The sequence below is a fragment of the Peromyscus maniculatus genome, chromosome X (genome assembly GCF_049852395.1).
Source record: "Peromyscus maniculatus bairdii isolate BWxNUB_F1_BW_parent chromosome X, HU_Pman_BW_mat_3.1, whole genome shotgun sequence".
NCBI classification, from domain to species: domain Eukaryota; kingdom Metazoa; phylum Chordata; class Mammalia; order Rodentia; family Cricetidae; genus Peromyscus; species Peromyscus maniculatus.
Genome location: NC_134875.1, coordinates 138,613,292 through 138,632,810, shown reverse-complemented (window position 1 = coordinate 138,632,810; position 19,519 = coordinate 138,613,292).

Below are 19,519 nucleotides of genomic sequence, written 5' to 3'. Positions count from 1 at the left end.
AATAAGTTAGGGCCAAATCTTGATGGGTATTTTTATTTTGACCATATTTTGTCACAATGTGAAGTGTTATAACTTTTGAGTTAGAAATTACATTTCTAGAACTCATCAAATTTATAGATAATTCATGCATTTTATTCTAGGAATTATACTAAAACTTTCACATGTACATTTTGTTATCAAGCTATAGGTACTATTTTTAAGACTGACTTACTTACACTTATTCTATGGCTGTATTTTACATACTTTCTGGTAAGGAATAATATTGTATAATCTCATATCATTGTGAGATGAAGGGTGAATGCAGTGAAATAAGATATATTTTAAATTTATGGAAAGTACATTTTAATATACTAAGGTTATCCTTAACATAAATATTATTAAAAATAAAATTATATATAATCACAATAAATATAGTGATCAGTAAATTTTTAAAAGCTAGCTAATGTTTCATTAAGAAACTGACTAAAAATAAGCCACCCACAGGCCAACACAGTCTCTGGGCCCTCAAGGCCCCAGGCTGGCAAGAAGATATCCATGACCTGCTGCTCAAGTGGATGCTAGCCACTCACAGGCCAGCCTGGGCAGGAAGACATCCACCGCCTGTCCAGTGCCATGGCAGGTGGGTCCCATTATGATGAGCAATTATGTGTTGAAGTTGGAGAGAAGAGAAGCAGAATGGTCCGTGTGCTGTGGAAAGAGGAAGAATGGAAGAAATGAAGGCAGTGAGGAACAGGCTGACGTGGGAGGTCTGCTTGCCACCTGGGGCCATGGTGATGTCTGCACCATGCTGCTGCCAGGGGCCATGTCTGGGTCTGTGGTCATACCACAGCCAGGGTCTGTGTGGACATCCACTGCCCATGTTGCCACCAAAGGCCACAATGATGCCCAGTGTCTGGCTTGCCACTGTGGCCATGTAGGTGTCCAAGGACCACCACTAGAATTGAGTTGATTTGAGTGTGATCTGGTGTCATCCAGGCCTGAGCTGCTGCCTAGGACCATGTCTAAGTCTGTGGCCCTATAGCAGCCAGGGTCTGTGTTAATGTCTATGCCCTCGTTAGTGTCCGAGGGCCATGCTGCCACCAGAGCCACGCTGGTCTGGGTGGCCTGTGCTACCACCTGGGGCTCTGGTCTTGTCTAGGCCTGGGCTGCTGTCCAGCCATGGTCTGAGCTGATGCCTGTGGTTCCTGTTGGTAACCTAAGGCCATGTGTTTGCCCAGAGTCAGGTCAGCCATCTGGGACCATGTTGGTGCCCAAGGGCCATGATTCAGCTGGGGCCATACAGATCTGAATAGCACATACTCCTTCCCAGTACCTTGAGGGACATCCATGCCAGGGATGCAGCTAGGGGCCATGTTTGGGTTCATGGCCCAACCACGGCCAGGGTCTGTGTTGATGTCTGTGATTCCTGTGGATCATGTTGCTCCTGTGGATCATGTTGATTTCCGATGTCTGGGCCACCACCTGGGGCCTTGTTGGTGTCTAAGAGCCACACTGCTGCTAGAACCAATATCTGCACTGCCACCTAGGGCAATGGTGATATTCAGACCCGGCTGCTGCTTAGGACTATGTCTGGATCCATGGTCCTACCATAGCTGGGGTCTGTGTTGAAGTCAGAGGCCTGTGTTGCCACCAAGGGTTACAGGGAAGCCCAGGGCTGGGGCTGCAATCTGTGACCTTGCTGGTATCTGGTGGCCATGCCACCCCCAGAGCTATCCTGATCTGAGTGGCCAGTACTTCCACTCGGAGCCAGGATGTCATCCTGGCCCGGGCTGCTGCTGAGGGCCATGTCTAGGTTCATTGTCCAACTGCACCTGGGGTCTGTGTGGATGTTTATGGCCTGTGTCATCTCAGGGGGCCATAGGAACCATGTGGGATGAAATCAGAGGGCCATGCTGAGCTGGCCCCGCCCTTTGCTGGTCCTGGGAAAGCTGGTCCTGCCTCTCATTGGACACTGAAGCAAGAAAGCTGGCCCAACCCTCACAGTAGAACTGCCCCCCCTTCACCTTCATCCCCCTACGTGGGAGAGATGGCCCCACCCCTCACCACAGGAGAAGAACTGTCCCTGATGGTGAACTGGCTCCACCCCCTCACCTGAGGTGGGTGGCCCCAGTGTCCCAGAGTGACTGGCTCAGCTACCACCCAGGCCCACAGCAGGGCCAGGAGTTGGCCGGTCCTAACATCTACCCCATGTAGGACCTGTTGTGAAGGGACTGGTCCTGTGGAACAATACCCAAAGGATCTCCATGACTCTGGGTGACAGCAGGATACCCCAGAGTTTTGGTGGGGATCCAGTGATGATGGTGTACCAGAAACCAGAGGACTTGATCTAGACCAATGACTCACTACAATGAACATTTGCTAGTAAAGCTGACTGGAGAAAGGGGGTACACTGTGTGTCACACTGTGGCTCCCAGTGCCACCAGGACAAATAAAGAGGTGTTGGAGAGGTGGAAAAGAGGGAGAAATGAAGAGGTGGGTTTTTTGGTTTTGTTTTAGGGTTTTTTGTTTGGTTGGTTGGTTGGTTGGTTGGTTGGTTGGTTCTTGTCTTTGCTTGCTTGCTTTGTTTTCTTTTGATTTGACTTTTTAAAATTTTCTTTTGTGGAGTGGGCTGCAGGGGTAAGGAAGGATGTGGGGGAACCGGGAGGTGAGCAGAATTAGAGTGCACGATGTGAAATTCCCAAGGAACTGATAACGACATTATGTTTAAAATAAAAAAAAAAAACTGCATAGATTTAGTAACGAAGCTGATTAAAGTGCAGGGTTTTCACATTTTCTAATGTAGAACTTATTTCATAGAGTTTGTAGGAAATAAATGACATTATTCATGTAAATAATTTAGTAACGTTCAAACAGACTTAAATTTCTATCATCATTGTTTAAGGGTTCTTACAAGGCTTGTAAAGTCCCAGCTAGAAAGTGTTCATTCAATAAAGTGAGAAAGGCTTTCTTTTCATTTCCTGATGTTGTAGTAAGACTAAATCCTTATGAATCCTTATGAATAAATATTGAATACTAGTTAGGAGTATATTTTACCTTTTAAATTATATTTTAATGTAGATATAAAATAGACACTTATGGTAAGTGAAGTCAAAATACTCTAAGTCTGTAGTAAGGAAATATAACTTTCAGAAGTAATATATATATGTATATGTATATATGCAAATATTGCATTATTATCAGTCTCTCCTTTTTTTTTTTTTTTTTTTTGGTTTTTTGAGACAGGGTTTCTCTGTGTAGTTTTGCGCCTTTTCCTGGAACTCACTTGGTGTAGCCCAGGTTGGCCTCAAACTCAGAGATCCGCCTGCCTCTGCCTCCCGAATGCTGGGATTAAAGGTGTGCGCCACCACCGCCCGGCATAGTCTCTCCTTTTTTTAAAGTTTTTTTTTATGTATATGAATGCTTTCCTGCATGCATGTTTGGGCACTAGGTGTGTGCCTGGTGCCTGAAGATGCCAGAAGAGGGTGTTGAATCCCCTGGAACTGGAATTACAGGCTGTTATTAACCACCATGTTATTACTGGGAACCAAACCTCAGGCTTCTTCAAGAGTAGCCAGTGCTCTGAACCCCTGAGTCATCTCTCTAGCCCCAGTATCTTGCTATTTTAAGTTCTATCAACACATAAATGCATATAGTCATGGGGTATACAATGATGTTTTGATATATATATATGGAAAATGGTCAAACTGACCTAAGTATAGTAGTCATCATCCTAAACATTCATCTTCCTTTTGTGGCAAGAATATTCAAATGCTCTGTCGCAGTTGTTTTGAAATGTACATTGTTGTGCTATTGTGTAATACAACACTATAATGTGTTACCCCATCTCACTGTAATCTGTGACTTCTCATTCACCTTTTGTGCTTTCTGTAACCTCTGATAACCATCTTTACCTCTGCTTCCACCAGATCAAATTTGATATTTTACATAAATGAGATTACAAATGTGTGTTCCACTTAATGTAATGTCCTCTACGTTCATGCATGCCCTCATAAATGGTATTCTATCTTCATTTAAAACTGAATACTATTATGCGTATCTGCCACATTTTTTCCACTTATAATGATTCAATATTGTGGGTATCGTGGATAAGGCAGCAGTGAATGTGTGATTGCAAATGTGTCTTGGACATACTGATCTCATTCCCTTTGGCTCTATTCCCAGTAGGAAGATTGCTGAATCATATGGGTTCTACTTTTAATTTTTTAAAACTTCTATGCTGCTTTCCATAATGATTGTGCTAATTTACATTCTTGCTGTGGGATGTTCTGTATGTCCTGTGGGAGCCCGTTCTGGGGTTCCTCGTGGCTTTACCCAGCAGGTCCGCATAGAGGATGATTAGGACCACGGGCCTGAGTGCAGGTGTCTGAGATGGTCTGCACTTGGCTGTGCTGGGGGATGGTCTGTATGTCAAGTTGTTCTGATTGATCAATAAATAAAACCTGATCGGCTGTGGCTAGGCAGGAAGGATAGGCGGGACTAACAGAGAGGAGAAATAAAAGGACAGGAAGGCAGGAAAACTCAAGCAACACATTCTCATTTATATGATGCAAACATTCCCTTCCCTCCACAGCCTGGTCATCACATATCTTTTTATCTTCTTAATAATGATCATGGTAACTGTTGTGAGGGGATACTTACATCTCATTTTAGTGTTAATTTGCATTTACCTGATTGTTAACAACGTTGGGCTTTTTCTCCATATGTCTTTTAGCCATTTGCATTTTTCTTTGGAGGAATGGTCAGTCTTTCAAATCCCTGGCACAATTTTTAGTCAGGCTATTTTTTTTGCTTGATATTAAGTTATGACATTCCTTATGTATTTAGAGCATTAACACAATATCAGACACATGGTTTGTATATATTTCCCTCATTTCACAGATTGCCTTTTCATGGTATTGAACTTTTTATTTGGCATGTAAAAATGTTTTAATTTGATATAATCCTACTTGTCTAATTTTGCTTATGTTGCCTAAGCTTTTGGTATGATTGTCCCAGAATCATTGTCAAGGCAAAGATCAATAGGTTTTTCCTTTTTGCTTTCTTTTAGTGGTTTTAGAGTTTCAGGCTTTATATGTAAGAATTCAATCAATTTCATGGGTTTTTTGTGTATGATATAAGGTGAAGGTCAAATTTCATTTTTAAATACAGGTTTTCAGTTTTCCCCCAAACTGGTTTATTTATTAAAGAAAGTATTCTTTCCACATTGTATATTTGTGACATCCTGTCAATACTCGCCTGTTTATCAGTTCCTTTTCCTGCTGCTGCAGTAAAGAACCCCGAGAAAAGCAACTAAATGGAGAAAGGGCTTATTTTGGCTCACAGTTCGAGGGTCCAGCCCATTGTGCTGGAGAAATCCCTGGTGGCAGCAGTGTGATACAGCTGCTCACATGGCACCTTTCTCGAGAAGCAGAGAACAACAGATGCTGGTGCTCAGCTTGCTTTCTCCTTTTTATTTAGTCCTGGACCTCAGTCCAGGGGCCAGTGCCAACACTCGGGATGGCTTTTCCCTACTCAATTAACCTAATCTAGATAATTTTCCACATGTATTACTAGAGGCTTTATCCTAGATCATGTCAAATTGACTATATTTGGGGCTTTTTTTTTCTGAGACAGGGTTTCTCTGTATAACAGCCCAGGCTGTCCTGGAAGTCACTCTGTACACCAGGCTGGCCTCAAACTCACAGAGATCCACCTGCCTCTGCCTCCCAAGTGTTGGGATTAAAGGCATGTGCCACTACACCTGGCTTGACAATATTAATCATCACATGCTGTATAAGCATGAGTTTATTCCTGGAATCATTACTGCATTTTTTTTGGTCTCTCTGTGTGCTATGGTAATATGAGAGTCTGATTACTTTACCTTTGTAATGTATTTTGAAATCAAATAGTGTTCCTCTTTCCATGATCTATTGACTATTTTAGGCTTTTTGTAATTCTATACCAATTTAGCATTTTTATTTATACATTTTAAAAAACTGTCACTGAGAATTTGGTAAGGAATGTATTCAATCCATGGATGATCTTAGCTAATATGAACAATATAATGGTCTTAAGCTTTCCAATCAATCCATGAACGTGAACGTCCTTACCATTTATTTTTTTCTTTAATTTTTTTCAGTAACTTTTACATTTTTAAGAGTACATGCTTTTAACCTCCTTGGTAAAATTTATTTTTATTCTTTGTGCTTTAAAATTTTTGTGCTATTTTTACTCTTTTCCTTAATTTTTTTCTTACTATTTCTTACAAAGTAGCAGGTTTCTTTAGTACACACTTAGTTTCGGCTGACCCTCTCTTCAGCTCCCTTCTTGATGCCCACTTAAACCTTCAACTTCCCCCTTCACTTTCATAGCACATATGCCCTATTTGTCAAATCTGTTTTCTATCTATATAGACACATCAGCTTTATTTTACTAGTCTTTTTCGAGCATAGTTGTCCACTCCTACTTTTAATATCAGTGTGTTTTGAGTTAGATTTCTGTTACAAACCCTGTTTGTCTGGGACAGCCATGGTGGAAATCCTTGCAGAGAGTCCTCAAACACCTAGAAATAGAACTCCCATTCAACTCAGCTCTGCCATTCTTGAGCTCTGTATCCTCTTACAGAGATACTTGTTCAACCGTGTTCACCACTGTCTATTCACAGTAACTAGGAATTGGAAAACAGATGAGTTGTTCACCAGCTGGTGAATGGATAGTTAAAATGTGGTCCAGAAACAGAACGGAATTTCGTTCAGTAGTAATAAGTTGTAAAGAAAAAAATGAAATTATTAAATTGGCAGGTAACTGGGTAGAACTGGAATGATCATTCTGAGTGAAGTAGCCCAGACCCAGAAAGACAAATGCTGTATGTTCTCTCTCACATGTGGCTCCTAACTTCAAATCTTTACATTTGTGTGTTTAACCTGGAGTACCCAATGTAAAGAAACTACAAAAGGACCATTGAGGTGGGGCTGGCCTTAAGGGATGGGGGTTAGAAGAACATAGATAATATTAACACAGAGAAGGGAACATTTTAATTAATTAATTTATTTACTTGAGTCAGGGTCTCACTATGAAACACACTATGTAGATCAGGCTGGTTTCACCCTCACAGAGATCCACTCTTCCTCCAGAATGCTGGGGTTAAAGGTGTGTACAACAATGTCCAGCCAGAGAAGGGTAAATTTGAAGGTAGAAAGCTTAAGCAGGAATGGGTGCTAGAAGGGGAGGGCAATGGAGGTGGGAAAGAGAGGTCACCAAAACTAGGTATGCAAAAACAAAACACGTGGAAACTTATTACTTTGTAAGACAATTAAAAATATGTGTTAAAATAGGCACATGGGGCTGGAGAGATGGCTCAGCAGTTATGAGCACTTGTTGTTCTTGCAGAAGACCTAGATTTGGTTTCCAACATCCATATCTAGTGGCTCACAAACATCTGTAACTCCATTTTCAGGGGATCTAATACCCTTATCTAATCTCCACGAGCACCAAGTATACACATGTTACACATACATACCTTCAGGCAAAACATCCATACTCATAAAACAAAATAAATAATAAATCTAAAGTATTTTTAAGGAGTGTGTTAGAAGGGCCATATCCTGCATGCCTGGATAATGTTGCTCCTGAAAGCCAGGAGCTCCTAAACAAAAAGTTTGAGACATCTCCTTGTGCGTTGTTGATCAGGAAAGCCCCAGAGGCACTCAGACCAATACATGCTCTTGCCACTCTTCTTAGTTCTTTATCAAAACTAGCTGTTAGTGCCTTACTGCTGAAGGTACCACACATTTTGATTGCAAAATATAAAGAAATTAATCTGGAATTGAGCTGGAAACTCCTCCCTGGTGGATAGCTTTAATAGTGCCAGAAAATGTGTTACAGGCTGCTAGTGGAGGAAAGGAATCGATGAAGTACCCATCTGTAGGTCTACAATCCACCATGCCAACTAACTTTTCGGGAAGTATAGTTTCACCTGTGCAATAATGGTACAACTGTTATGGGGGTGACCAACTGCTCTCTGATTAGATTGGAATCCTACTAATAGGAATTTATACTTAGTGCTGTAAACTGGGTCAAAGACACAAGGCTTAGGCTTAGGTCTTACTTTTGTTATTGAAATTTTCATGGTGCCAAGCTGATGTCTAAATAGCTATGTTGGTACCAATGGACAAATGCATACTCCCAGCCTTAATCAGAGAAGCCTCTCTTTGCAATGAATTGTGGTGAATGCAGAGATGCATGGCTACTCAAGCTGTTGAGAAGAAGCAGTGACTGAGTGCTTAGCCTTGAACAGGATATTTATACCTCCTGGGAAAGATGGGGTGGAAAGAATGTAAGAGCCAGAAAATAAGGATAAAGACGATGAAATCCTGACTTCTGGCACAGCAGAGCCAATGCACCTGTCACCCCCACATCAGCTGTGACTGTCTGCACCAGGCCTACTAGGCTCAGCAGCAGTCAAACATGGATAGAACAGGGTAGCGAGCACAGGGCCTGCCTCCTGCTTGATGAAGTATTGGCTACTGGTGGATTCTGAGAATCAGACAATCATTGTCTTCACTTTTGTACCCACAGAAGGCTCCAATAGCTAGCTCCAAACCTGTGGACATGTAGTTAAACTCAATGAATCTCAAAAAGAAACACACATGCTTGCACACACACACACACACACACACACACACACACACACACACACGTATGTACATACACACACAGAGACACAGACACAGACACACACACACAGACACACACACACATATATACATGGAGAGAAAGAAAGGAAGGAAGGACATGAATATTGAAAAGGAATTGTAGATCTCAGCCATTTCTCCATCATTGGGCGATCCTCGTGTCTTTCTTGGGGTCCTGTTTTCCAGGTAGCCTCTCTGGTGATGTGAGTAGCAATCCAGTCATCCTTGTTCCACATCTAGTATCCTCCTATGAGTGAGTACATACCATATTTGTTTTTCTGAGTCTGGGTTACCTCACTCAGAATGATTTTTTTCTAGATCCATCCATTTGCCTGCAAACCTCATGATGTCATTGTTTTTCTCTGCTGAGTAGTATTCCATTGTGTATATGTACCACATTTTATTTATCCATTCTTCAGTTGAAGGGCATCTAGGTTGTTTCCAGGTTTTGGCTATGAGTGGGAGCAATGAAGGGCGAGGGTTGAGGGAAAGAGACTGGGAGATCCCAGCTGGATCAAGAACAGAGAGGGAGAACAAGGAATAGGAGACCATGGTAAGTGAAGACCACACAAGAAAAGGAAGAAACAAAGTACTAAAGAGGCCCACAGAAATCCACAAAGATACCCCCACAATAGACTGCTGGAAATGGTCGAGAGACAGCCGGGACTGACCTACTCTGGTGATGGGATGGCCAAACACCCTAATGGTCATGCTAGAAACCCCATCCAATGACTGAGGGACCTGGATGCAGAGATCCATGGCTAGGCCCCGGGTGGAGCTCCGGGAGTCCAATTAGCGAGAAAGAGGAGGGTTTATATGAGTGAGAATTGTTGAAACCAAGGTTGGATAAAGCACAGGGACAAATAGCCAAACGAATGGAAACACATGAACTATGAACCAATGACTGAGGGGCCCCCAACTGGATCAGGCCCTCTGAATAGGTGAGACAATTGATTGGCTTGATCTGTTTGGGAGGCATCTAGGTAGTGGGACCAGGTCCTGTGCTCATTGCATGAGTTGGCTGTTTGAAACCTGGAGCTTATGCAGGGACGCTTGGCTCAATCTGGGAGGAAGGGACTGGACCTGCTTGGACTGAGTCTACCAGGTTGATCACAGTCCTGGGCGGGGGAGGCTTTGCCCTGGAGGAGGTGAGAATGGGGGGTAGGCTGGGGGGAAGGGGAAGGGGGCAGGAAGGGGGAGAACAAGGGAATCTGTGGCTGTTATGTAGAACTGAATAGTATTGTAAAATAAAATAAAATAAAATAATTTAAAAAAAGGAAAAGGAATTGTAGGAAGGAGAGGGACACTGATAGTGGTGAGAGCGAGAGTACAACACTTGGGATAGTAATCAGAATGTACTTTACACAGGTATGGAGTTGTCTAACAAATTCAATAAAAAGAAAAATCGTGTTTTGCGATCTTTGACTTTTACTTAGAACATTCATTGCCCCTCCGTACTAATTCAATTGCTGGTAAAGTCGTGTTTCAATCTCCCGTCTCATTTTGTGGATTTTGTTTTGTCCCACCTGGTGTAGAGTACTAAATTGCAGCTGAGTGACAGGTTGGCTCTCTTTGAATTTCCCGTAACTACTAAATACCTCCAGCCGCGAGGGGTTCAGGTTACACAGGTCCAGCAAACTGCCCCTTCTGGGTCTCCCTTTTGTCTCCTGCTTTTAATTCCTTGGTCCATGGTGGGAGCTATTTTTTTGTTGTTAATGTAATTCTCTCTGTCTTTTCAATATTGTGGCTAAGCTTTATTGGCAGATGAGCATATTTTCCTATGTAACTGGAGAAATAATATAATTTAGCCTGTCAAAGCTGGCCTCAAACTTATTGTTTTACTAAACCTTTCTTAAATAACCTTCTTTGCTCTGTCTCACGAGTAGAAAGCTACTGAAGGAACATGATACCACACAGGAAATTAAAACACCATTTTTAATACTTTAAATTATTATCAGAATTACTGATTTTTCAATTTAGATTTGTTGATTTTTTTTTTAAAAAAAACGTACTGTAGGCCATTCAAAATCTGTTGTTGGTATATTTAGCACCCACATAATTTTTATACTTTGTAATTTTTTAAATTATCATCATGTTTAGGTTTCAGTACATTTCAATTAAGTTATCCTTTATCTACTTTGTCATTATTTTAAGGAAATCTTAATTTGGAAATTAATTTAGATGATTGCTGTGGTACGTATCCTTACCCTCTGTCTTACGCCATCCTCCTGGCTGAGCCCCTCTAGATGCTAGAACTAAGGGGTGCATTATAACACCCAGTTTTCCCACCATTTCCCGTTTAAATTTCTTTACACCTTTTTCCTAGCATCTTTTTCAATCCATGCATCCTTATTGAGCTCATATTCTTGCTTAACACTTTGAGGGGAAATTTGATAACCATAGTCCAAATGGGTGACGATTCATGAATTGAAGCTCAGAGATAAGATAGCCCAATATTAATTGAAACTATCTTTTACTATAAAGGACAGAGACACTTGCTCTGACTTGATGAAAATTGTACATGTCTTTCTATTCGCTAGCTATCACTCATCCGCCTTCCCAGTAATGTTACAATGAGTTTTTAATGTTACACATTCATTCCAGCTGGATGTCTTCACTCATTTGTTCCTATTTTTACTTTTATTGTGGTTTTATTGTTGTCTATCATTGTAGAACTAATTTACTTCCAAATTTAACAACTTAACATAAATATGCATTATCTCACTCAGAGCCAAGCGTCAACCATGTAGTTGCTGTGTCACCGGTGAATTGGTACAGAGCTTTTCATGGGGTTTTTGTTGATTTAGAATGTAACTGTCACTCATCCGCTGTCTGCAGGCATCGCTGGGCCTGGAGGGGCTGCTTCCAAGACAGCTCATCCACACAGCTCCCGGCAGAGTCTTCAGTTACTCACTTTGAGGGATAAATAGTCAAACAGTGAGAGAGGGGAAGACAGCCAGCAAGGAGGGAGAGAAGGAAAGGGAAAGGGAGGGAGATGCTAAATACTGTAATGCTAACACTTGGGAGACTAAGACAGGAAGATTGTTATGCGTTCAAGGCAAATGTGGGCTACATAGTCAGGGGTCCTGTCTCAAAAAATAAAAACACAGTAGTCTTTCAAGCTATCCTTTGACCTTCATATATGCACATGCCCCCACCCCATAAATCAATACATTTAAGACAAAAGAAGGGAAAGAGGTAAAGAGAAAGAGATCGAGGAAGGGAAAGAGAAAGAGACACAGAGAGACAGAGACAAAGTGGCTGAGCCAGTTTACACTCCCACCAATATTTGTTGTCATTTGTTTTCTTGATAATAGTCATCTTGACCAGGGTGACATAGTTTATACCCACAATGGAGGTATTTTATTTTTAAGCCATAAGGAAAATGGTATCATTACATTTACAGAAAAGTAAGTGGAACTGGATGTCATTATGTTAGATGAAATATGTCAGAATCAGAAACACAAATATCACCTGCATTCTCTCATATGAAGAATATAGATATGCATGCACACTCCCGTGTGTGTGTGTGTGTGTGTGTATGTGTGTGTGTGCGTGCGCGTGTGCGCGCACGTGCATGCGTGAGTGTGTGCATGTGTATGTGTGTGTGTGTGAGTGTGTGTGTGTTTGTGTGTGTGTGTGTGTATGTGTGTGTGTGTGTGTGTGTGTGTGTGTGTGTACAGGCACGTGTGTGTATCTAGGACATGAAAGTAAAAGGGGAACCACAAAAAGGCAGAAGCAGATATTAAGGGAGAGGAGAGGTAGGAGTCTTGAGAACACAGTGAATACCTCCTATGTGATATGGAAACGGCTGTGACCATATCTTGCCACATGAGCCACATTCTCTCACTTGCACAAGGGTTGTTTGTGTTGATTAAATGTAAATTTAGGGTTTTATATCTAGACATATAGCCTCTTCCTTTTTTCCCTCAGGACCCAAATATGAAACAAGGATCGGAGAATTTTCAGGCTTTCCATAAAGAATTTATCTTTAGTATGGCGGTGATGAAGATTTCAGAGAGCAGAGGTTTTAGTTCTCAGGGTTTTGCTGGGGGAAAAAATCCTTTATTTCTCACACCTCTGCTCTCATGGTTTTCTTCTCAGTCTCTGGTTAGACACCCCCCCCTTTGTCTTTATTTCTTCATTTTCCTCCCAGATGGCCCCTAAAGTTTCCTGGCTCTTATCTGTTAGTTATCAGCCTCCAACTCACCCCTACCACAGTAAGACAGTTACAAATAAATTACTGGCACCTCCCAATTTAAAAGGCTAAATCTGACCCTCCTGACCATTAACCATTTATCTAAAAGGTCATTATGCATTCTAGTGCTGAAAGACAGCACACAGCAAGACTTGATGGCTGACATTGTATATGCATGCATATTTCCCCATGCATGCATGGACAGTGTAAACCAACAAGTTAGTTGTTGCTAGGTGAGATGGGCACGTGAATCTCATGTTATCTTATTATCAGACAACAACTGAACATGTTCTATATCGTGTGTGTGTGTGTGTGTGTGTGTGTGTGTGTGTGTAAACAACTAGCAGAAATGTAACAAACTGAAAAATACATATACCGTGATACCATTCCTTCTAGAAAGGTGGTAAGTTGAGTTAGACACCCAGAAATGGCATCTGACCAATGATATACATTGTAAAGGCGTCACTGATTGTAAATACATAAGTGCATCATAGCTTTATGCCAGCTGTCACAAGCAGGCATTTCAACTCTGATCATTCATGCGGCATTTAAAATTCTCGCCAGATCATTAATCAAGTTTCGTACAGAAATGGTGGACACTAGGAAATTTTGTTTTCGCCATCTTCTTTCTCTCTTGATGTCAGTAACAATTGATAGGCCTTTATGAAGCATCAGGTGCATTTTAGTTGTGTTATCTAAATTAATCCTCACAGTGTTCCTCTGAGATAATTATCATGTTTAACAAATGAGGAATATGAGACACAGGGAGATTAGTGATTGACTAAAGGTCAAACAGCTCAAGATGTGAATACATCTGCTTGTTCCATAGATTCTATTTTTACCACTAGATTATAATGCTCTCTGACATTTGGCATTCAGATTTAAAAAAAAAAAAAAGGAAAGGAGAGGAAAGAAAACAGCTCCAAATGGGAAGATTACATTTTATGTGGAGACTGGTATTTTCCATTACCAAGAGGCTCAGCTACATTTTCCCAGGGACATAACGTGAAGACAGTGCAAAGAGAAAATAGCTGGGTGACGAGTGGGTTTGCTAAGCAACAGTTTATTAAATCTCGTGAAACCATGGTGATGGAACACTGCGGTCCCAGACATGCACTTACTTAACACCGAAGAGTACAGACACAGCTATTGGGAACATCTGGGAAGATAAAGCAAGAGTTCCACAGGCTTTGAAAACAGAAAGCATCATCAATATGGTTATTATCATGACACATGATGCCAAAAATCCAAGCAAATAAGCCTGCAGACACTTATAATTAAAAATGTCATTGTTATACATAGAAATGAGCTCTAATATATGTATAATTTTTCCCTGACAGTCTCTACCTCCTTTACAAAGCAGAATTTAATTAATTTTGATTTTTACTTTTAAAGGTACTATAATTTATTGATCACTTTGCATTTTAGCACATTTTAGCATTTGCAGGATGCTTTCCTGGTTTCATTTTTATTTATCGTGTGTGTGTGTGTGTGTGTGTGTGTGTGTGTGTGTGTGTGTGTGTGTATGCATGCCATATAATAAAATTCGTAAATATAATAAAACAGGAAATGAATATAATAAGGGATGTGGTTGAGAATTTCACATATCTAATAGACTCACCCCTAGATGAAGAGCTATAGGCATTATACAACTGCTTAGAAAGGGTGATTCATTCTTCTCCAGGGACAAGCCCCGGCATGTTGTCCAGTCACAAGTGGTCAGCCCTCAAAGTATACACGTATGAGAAACACTAAATGGACTCAGAGGTTATGTATGTATGTATTTATGTATGTACATATATATGTAAAAATAATAATTAAAGAAGGTGAGATCATGAATTTGAGAAGTTAAAGGTGGAAGGAAGAGGGTGAAAATGATTTTAAATACAACCCATGTATATGAAATTCTAAAACCTTTAAATAAAAGTCTGATATTTGTTGTTTCTCTCTTATGTGTTAAATAAGCATGTAATTGGTAGAGAAGATCAAATTTGTTTCAACAGGGTCAAACACATTCAAATCACATCATAAAACTCATTTTATCTCCAAGACAGTAAACAAAAATTTAAAATTTTTTTTGCTCATATTCGTCCCTCTACCTTGTCTCCCCTCAGATCTTCTCTCACCTTGCTACCCACCCAAGCTCATTATCTCTCTCTCTCTTCCTCCCTCCTTCCCTCCTTCTCTCCCTCCCATCAAGTCCAGTTTGTGCTGATTGACTGCTTCTGGGCATGGAGCGTATCTTGAAATGTGGTCGATACAGAGGATGCCAGGCCTTTGAAGGAAACTGACCTTTCCTCTCCCAGCAGCTCAATTTTTAAGAACTGTTAAAAAAATATTAAGCTCTATTGGCAGTAATATAATGAGTTTATAGTTATGCTTTTATTTAGAATGTGCTGCACAGAAATATAATTTGTCTCTTCAAACAAATAAAGAGAAACTTAACCATATTAAACTTTCAATTCCCTGAACACAACCCTTTTCTGTTTCACTGATTTTTTTTTCTTACTGTTTTTCTATTCTGTATATCATTTTTCACTCCCTGTTTTCATTTCTTTCCAGTCTCTTGAAATTAAAAGTTAATAATTTGCCATTTCCTTTGTTTTGGAATCCTGCTGGTTTCGCGCTTGAATTTGCTATAAGTACTACTCAAGCCGCATCCCACAAGCTGTGTGCAGAGTTCTTTCCTTTCAGCTTAGGAAGAACTCATTCATAGCTCTTCTTGTTTATGTCTGATCTGTATGTATTTGGGATTGTGTTGTACATCTTGCATATACATGTGAATCTCTTAAATGCCCTGGTCATCAATTTCTAATTTAATTGAATTTGGGCTTAAAGAAAGTCTTTTTCATGATTTCAATCTTAAATTTATTGAGGTTTTCTTATGACCTAAAGTATGCTGAATCCTAGAAAATGTTCCATTATGCCACAATTATGTGTGGATTGTTAAATATATATCTAATGGCTCTAGATGAACAATGTAGATTGTTTATAATATTTCTCAAGTCTCAGGTCCATGTTGACTTCCATCTATATCCTATAACCATTTTTAGCTGGTAAGTGTGTGTGTGTGTGTGTGTGTGTGTGTGTGTGTGTGTGTGTGCACATGCAGCCAGTGGTGGCGCATGCCTTTAATCCCAGCACTCGGGAGACAGAGCCAGGCAGATCTCTGTGAGTTCGAGGCCAGCCTGGGCTACCAAGTGAGTTCCAGGAAAGGTGCAAAGCTACGCAGAGAAACCCTGTCTTGAGAAACAAAAAACAAAAACAAAAACAAAAAAAGCTTCTTCCCTTTCTCTACCAGCTATTTTCATTTTCAAGTCTATCTGATGTATTTGAGTTCTCTCTTTTTTGTTTTATTTATTTTAATGTATTCTTTGAGAATTTCATTCACCCACTCTACTCTCTTATTCCCCTCTCACCTCCTAGCCTCCCTCTTGCAATTTCAGCATGGTAGGCTTTGATTTCTTTTGTTGGTTCCCCACTAAGCCTAAGCAGGTCTGCCCACAGGAGAATGGCTGGGAAGTTAGCCACTGCACCAAGGAGACGTATTTACACCACTGACTCCCCTTTCCAGCACCTATCAACTGCTGTTACGCTTGATTTTCATGTCAACTTGCTACAAATTAGAATCAGTTGAGCATGGATCCTCACTTGAAGAACTGTTGTGATTGTCTTGATTGCCATGGAAGACCCACCCTAATTGTGGATGACATCTTCTGGTATTTGCCCAGATAAAAAAAGGCAGCAGGATGATTATTTGTATTAAGAGGCTGCTTTGGTAAAGACAAGTGAATTACACCCAAGCCTAAAGTCAGTAAAATTATCACAGAAATAAGCTGCAGTACGTTGCACAGCCTCTGCTGGGCCCCTTGGCCCACAGGAGAGGCTGCACCCCTCCAGCAGAATCAGTGTTTCTAAGCCGTCTATGACTAAGGACCAGAGTCTCTTCCATAACCCTCCAGGTCTTCAGCAGTAAATTGAGACAGATGAGGCACCTAGCCTTGTGCACTGAGCAACTGCTGGGTTTTGTCTTCTTCAGTGTGAGACAACCACTGTGGTACTTACTCCAACTTTTAAGACACCTGGCTTTAAGGGCCTAGCAACTACCAGGTTTTCAGCTCTTAGATATGATTCTGCTGTTGCTATCATTTCAACATAAGTTGGGTTTAATAAATTCTTTTTTTAAATGTATATATGTAGATAGATAGATAGATAGATAGATAGATAGATAGATAGATAGATAGATACATACATACATACATACATACATACATACATACATACATACATACATACTCTATCTATTGGTTCTGTTCCTCTAGAGAAGCCTGACTAATATAACTTCCAATAGATGTCTGAGGAGAGGTCAGGCACTATTAACCCTCCCCCATCTATGGCTGAATGCTCAGAGTACTAGTTTTGTGCAGTGTGGAGGGGCTACCCACCACCCCCACATTTCCCCAGAGAGCTCTTGAGTAAGAACAGCAGGAAATATTAGATAGAAGGATTAGATGGGGGAGAAAAAGACAGAAAATACAGGATAGCCTGGAGAGGGCCTGGAATCTATTCCAACGGGGCCCTGACTGTCTCTGCCCTAGGGATGCCAAGGGGTGGAGCTAAAGGCCTCCCCCCAGCATAGCCAAGTGCAGACCATTGCAGATACCTAGTACTCAGGCCCATGGTTCAATCGTCCTCTTTATGTGGACCTGCTGGGTAAAGCCACGAGGAACCCTGAAAACGGGCTCCCACAGTGCAGTTATGACTTTATGAGTGCAAAAACCCTGTCCCGCCAGAAGACATAATTTCACGGCCATCATTCCCATCACCTGGCTCCTACATTCTTTCTATCCCTTCTTTTGTGATGTTCCTGCATCCATGGAGGGGATGTATAGAGGTCTCATTTAGGACAGAACACTGAATAGTCTTTATTCTCAACACCTTAAGCTGCTGTGAGTCTATTAACTGTCGTTCACTGCAAAGAGAAGCTTCTCTGACCAAGGTGGTGAGCAGTACTAGTCTGTGGATATAAATAAACAAAAATATTTAGGGAGAATTTGACCACATGTCTATTTAGTAAAACAAAAGTAGTAAGTTCACCCATGCCCTTCTTAGAAATGGACCTTTGACTGGGTTCCCAGGACTAGACATGAACTTCCTTTTGTGGAATGGGCCTCAGATCCAATCAAAGCAATTGACTACTTCTGTAACAGCCCTTCCGTTATCACACATCTGAGCACATCTTGCCTGGAGGGCAGCAATAGAGTGTCTGGGGTTCACAGTTGGGTAGGACTGCTTATGACTCTTTCTCTCCCAGTTGTAATTATAGCACTTTCTCATACAGCTAAGCGGGGAAGCCTCTAGCACAGTTCATGGTTTCTCTGTGTCCTTCAAACAGTTTGTGGTGTCTTGGGCAATAGGGTCTTACCGTCCAGTTCTGGTGGGCAAATAAGATCACTGGCAATAACCTAACTCCAGGTCTCTTTTAGGTACTGCCTCAAAGTATACCCTTTTCAATCTTTCCTTTGGACACATTTATGTCATTGAATCTACTAGTGTCTTCTGTAGGGACCATAAAGTTTGTTTGTTTGTTTGTTTGTTTGTGACAGGGTCTCACTGTGTATTCTTGGATGGTCTGGAACTCACTCTGTAGACCAGGCTGGCCTGGAACTCAGAGAGCTCCTTCGCCTCTGCCTCCTGAGTTCTGGGATTAAGGGAATGGGCTTCCACACCTGGCAAAGCCGATCATTTTCAAGTCTTTTCTGCCCTCATCTTTTGGTTAGAACGGTTAATTCAATTTACATTTGTAAATACTGTTAGCATTTACATCTGGTATTTTATTTGTTTCCTCTATTTCTTATGTTCTGTTTTAAAATTGATTCTTTGTGAATTTCACATCATGCATTCTGGCCCACTTATCTCCCCTTTGCCTCACATCTATCCTCTGCCCTTGCAACCTCCCCCCACAAATCAAAACCAAATTAGAAAAACCGAAACCAAACCAAAGAAACAAAACAAGACAAAAAACAAATAAGCAAGCAAAAACCAAAAAGAAGAAGAATCTTGTTGTGGAAGCTGTGGTGTGGCCCGTTGAGTCACACAGTTTACCCTTTAGTCCATTCATCTTTACTTGCAAGTGTTCATTTCCATGAGACATTGGTCTGGTTTGAGGCCTCTGGTTTCTGCTATACCACTGATAATGGGCTCTCCCTGGGCTCCTCTTGGCTATCCTGTTGTTGACCTGTGTCATGGAGATCCTGCTGCTTTGGATCTGTAGGTTTGTCCCCTGTACATGCTCCAACAGTTCATAGATTAGGTGGATGCTGGGGTGGGCCAACTCAGCCCTGGTTCTGGGCCTGGGTGTTAGGTGGACTGGTCAACTCGCTAGCTGTCAATGTCATTGTCAATACCCAGGTGAGCTCGCCAGCACTGCCTCAGCTAGCCCCCCAAAGGCAGCCTGCAGCAAGGAGCGGGGCCAGTTCTCCTGCTCTGGGACCCTCTGATCCAGGTCCCCCTCAATCACATCACCAAGGCCAGCTCTACTGTTTTGTCCAGGCAAGTGCGGGGTTTTGTTGCTGTTTGCTGTAGGAGGAATACAAGGGGTGGTGGGTTCAGCTCTCCTACTCTCATGCTCTCAGGGCTGACTCACCTG